This window comes from Triticum aestivum, chromosome 6A (assembly GCF_018294505.1).
Source record: "Triticum aestivum cultivar Chinese Spring chromosome 6A, IWGSC CS RefSeq v2.1, whole genome shotgun sequence".
Classification (NCBI taxonomy): domain Eukaryota; kingdom Viridiplantae; phylum Streptophyta; class Magnoliopsida; order Poales; family Poaceae; genus Triticum; species Triticum aestivum.
This window is the reverse complement of record NC_057809.1, coordinates 12,943,784-12,948,465: the sequence shown is the minus strand read 5'-3', so window position 1 is coordinate 12,948,465 and position 4,682 is coordinate 12,943,784.

Here is a 4,682-nt window from a genome sequence, read left to right as displayed (position 1 = left end):
CTAATATATCCGTCTGTCATGTTTGAATAATAATTGCCATGTTGTCAATATTTGTAGAAACTATGGACACCGCCCGAGACGAAGTACAAGAAGAGTTGTTGGGGGACATAATCGCACGAGGAAGTGATGCCGTCGTCTCGTTGTTTCTCAACGACACCGATGGTCTGGAAGCAGCTGGCTATGATTATGATGGCTCCGGTGACCTAATGCCGGTGCAAGAAGGAGACCGTGAGGACGGCTCCGGTGACCCAATGCCGGTGCAAGAAGGAGACCGTGATGACGTCTCCGGTGACCGAACCGAGTCCGGCCAGGTATATATATTAGTTAAGCTTCTGCTGACTAGCTAATTGATGCATTCATTGTTTTGGTATGTACACATATTAATTAAGTCTTTGTTCTTTTTTCTAGCCCTCCGGATCGAGCACAACTTCGGTAAAGAGACGAGGCCCGAAGAAAAAGTTGAGCTCGGATGAAAAGTTTGAGATCATAGCAATCGCGCCCGACGGCCAACCGATTGAACCCCTCCGGACAAAGAGCGCATTTGTTGCTCAGTGCGGGGTTTTGGTTAGGGACAAGATCCCGATCAGCATCCAGCAATGGTTAAAGCCGGCTACAGAAGACCCTGAGGTGTCTTATGTCAATGATATGCAGAAAAATGATCTTTGGACTGAGCTGAAGTCAAATTTCACCCTACCGCCAGAGGATGATCCAGAGAAGCCAGTTAAAGAGCAATTAATCAAGTCTTTTGCTCTTAAGAGGATGGCAGAACTATTCAGGAGGTGGAAGAAAGAGCTGAATAAGTTTGTCGAAAATAAAGAGACACCAGAATTCAAGGGCAGATATGAGAAGATCAGAGATCACTGGCCCGCATTTGTGGCCCACAAGACATCGGAAAAGAGTAAGAAGATGTCGGCGACAAACAAGCAAAATGCTGCGAAGAAGAAGCATCACCATCGCACGGGGTCAGGTGGCTACCTCGTAGCCCGGCCTAAGTGGGCCAAGACTGAGAATGATCTGGTTGATAAAGGGATCGAACCAGAGACAATTAACTGGCCAGACCGTTGCCGGACTTGGTTCTTCGGGGCTGGCGGAACCTTGGACCCTGTAACAGGGAAGTGCATTTGGACGAACGATCAAATGGACATACCAGTCAGGAAGCTTCAGCAGTATATCGAAGCAGCGCAGCAAGGGACGTTCTTTCCAGATAGAGAGAACGACGAGCTCACAATGGCCCTCGGGAATCCTGAGCACCCTGGACGGACACGAGGCACGCCAGGCTCCATTCCGTGGAAGGTTGGGTTTCCGGACGCAGGCGGTTACAAATCCCAGGAGAGGAGGAAAAAATTGCAGCAGACCCAAATGCAGGCGCTGCAAGCAAGGGTACAAGCGATAGAGGAACGAGAAGCAAATCGCAGCAAACGTACTGCCGAAGCTTCCCCCGAAGCTACCCCGCCATCTCAGCGGAGAAGCAGCGTGGCTTCCACCGAGCTGCTTCAGCCGGAGCATGCCTTGACGGCTCCTGCCAGCTATCCCGTGGATGCTATCACAGAGTCTCAAAATTGCCACCTTATGACGCAATGGATGAATTTGAAGGTCAAGGCGGCTGTTGGCTCTGTTTATCCTACTGAACCCGGCGCAACTTTTCACTGCCGGCCGATTCCAGAAGGATATGCTAGGGTGATGGTGGATGAAATAACGGAGGGATTTGAGGACCTCCAGTTTGACCACCCTACCGGTTAAGGGGAGACTCGGCTGGGGTCTGCTCTGAAGACTCCATGCCTATGGCGGAAGGAGCTCATCAACCTTCCGAACTGGACGCCTCCGCCTCCTCCTCCTTCTCCGGTGAGTCAGGGCACTCCGCCTCCTCCACCGCCTCCTCCTCCGGCGAGTCAGGGCACCCCGCCTCCTCCACCGCCTCCTCCTCCAGCGAGTGACGATCAGGGCACTCGACCGGCTCCTTCTCTGGCGCGTGGTGACACTCCGCCTCCTTCTCCGCCTACGCCGACGCACCCGAGCAGCCAGCCTCCTCCTTCTCCGCCTCGTCAGCAAGGGCGGAAGAGACCTGCCGCCGCTCCGGCTGCTCCGGCGCGTTGTAGTACTTCTCCTCCGCCTCGTAAGCAAGTAAAGAAGACAACCGCTCCGTCTGCTCTACCGGCGTCTAGCAGTACAGCCAGAGGCGGGAGGAAATACAGATTCGGTCCTTCTCTGAAGACTCCAGAGAAGTTACCATACGAGAGGACCCCGGAGGAGAACGCCAAGATCGCACGAGAAGAAGTGAGGAACTACTTTGAAGGGGTGAAAGCAAAGAAACATCCACCTCCGGTGGAGAAGGTAGATCCGGTGAAAGCGAAGCGCACTCTGGCTGCCCTGACAAAACCACCCAAGTCTCCGCCAAAAGAAAACTATGAGCGCATTATTGGAAGGGAATTTGCTGAAGCGGAGCGGTTGGGAAGTACTGTCAGTGATCAAAAGCTGAAAGAACGACGAGCTGGGAAACAAATTCCCAGCTCGGCGAACAAGCGAAGCAATCGTGCCGCCCGCTCAAGGTGCCTAGCGACAACGTCACTAATGATCCGAGGATGGTGCCCGGTTATAGCAATCTTGGCGATTACCTGCCCGACGATGTACATTATGATTTCATGGAGGTGCAGATACAAAGATGCGAGTACGGGAAGCCTCTCGTCAAAGATGAAAGATCTCTATCAACGATGATGCGAAGATTACATGATTGGTACTTGAAAATCTACAGAGACTCTGGGGGAGGAGTACTTTGTATGTGAAAGTTAAAAAGGAGCATGACCTCGTTGGAATTGAACTGTTGCCTGTTCCATTTGAGGAGTTCTTTCAGTTTTTCAATCAATTGGCCCTCGATAAAACAACGGTCACCTGCTACTGTTTGTAATTAGTACTACTTCTGTCATTAAGTCTCTCTATATAGCTCAGCTCTTTCATTGCATGTATTTATAATCATCCTCACTATATTATGCAGATTGAAGATCGCCGAATTGAAGAAAATACAAGTCGGTGATATTGGGTTCATTAACACATATCTCATAGATGCAACTCAGGTTAAATTTCATGCCGCAGCTACCGAAGCCAACTTGCTATTATCGTTGGTAATAAATGCAAACAAAGATATAATACTCTTTCCTTACAACTTCAAGTGAGTGTTACTGTCTTGTGCATATTCGGTTTCCCTTATATATTAGTCAAGGTTATAGTAATGTAATTGATGAGTTATGCATGCGTGTGCAGTTACCACTATATTCTCCTAAAGATTAAGCTTGAGCAGGGACTAGTAACCGTCTTAGACTCAAGACGAAAAGATCCCCAGGACTATGCGGACATGACTCAAATGCTCGAGAAGTAAGTTAAATCGATCATTATCCACCATATCAGCAACTTTGTTCATTTCCTGATATATCAAGTAATTGTTTTCTTTGTCTGGCAGGGTTTGGAAAAAATTCTCCAAAAAAACTCCAGGACTCCCAAAGAAGCTGCAATTTAGACACCCGAAAGTAAGTACTATAGTAGCATGTTCCGCGCATCTCCTATTGATTTGGCATTCTTGCTTATCAGTTTGATTGACCTCTATTTCTTGTAAAGTGGTTGTGGCAGGAACAAGGGAATGATTTCTGTGGATACTACGTTTGTGAGTCCATCCGCCACACGACCTGTGAGCGGGGCTACACTGACGAACAATATGAAGTATGTAAATAACAACATTCACAATTTTATTTTATTACCATCATTTGTGTTGAGTTTCATTCATTCATATATATATATATATATATATATATATATATATATATATATATGTGTGTGTGTGTGTGTGTGTGTGTGTGTGTGTGTGTGTGTGTGTGTGTATGTATGTATGTATTGACCCCCTTCTTCAAATTAGATGTTTCGGAAGCGGGATGAACTCCTAGCACCAGCTCGCATGCGAGCAATTCAAGAGGAATTGGCGGCATTCTTTCTTGACCACGTGATCGCTGAAGACGGAGAATACTATGTGGACCATGAGTCCGTATGATTATATTTGTAAGAGATAATTATTGTATATATGTAGCCGGTAGTGTCGGATAGATATACGAGAACTTGTTGTTCGACCAATCTCTCGGAGAAGGAGAGGTGGTCGATATCACTTCTCTCTGTATGCATATATGTTCATGACGATCTTCTGTTTCCTTCGTTTGCTTACTAGCTAGCTAGCATGTCTAGTCCTCTCTATACTTATGTATAGTACGTAGCGTCGATCAAGTACGGACATAAGAGAGGACACTTCTCTCTATTAATTATAGCTAGCTAACACAATATATGAAACATCTAAATTAACCCCCCAAAACCCCCAAAACACCCCCCTTTAAAAAAAACAAAACCCCCAACCACAAAAATGCTGATGCGTGGATGCCTATTGGTCCCGGTTGGTGCCACCAACCGGGACCAAAGGGTCTCCTGCCTGGGCTCCGCGCACAGGCCACGTGGAGGCCCATCAATCCCGGTTCTGGATTGAACTGGAACTAAAGGGACAGGGCATTAGTACCGACCCTTTAGTCCCGGTTCAGGAACCGGGACAAAAGGCCCTTACGAACCGGGACAACAGGACCTTTTTCTACTAGTGTTTATAAGGAATCTGAATCATTCCACCACCATTCAACCACTAAACTAAACTATGTGATGGT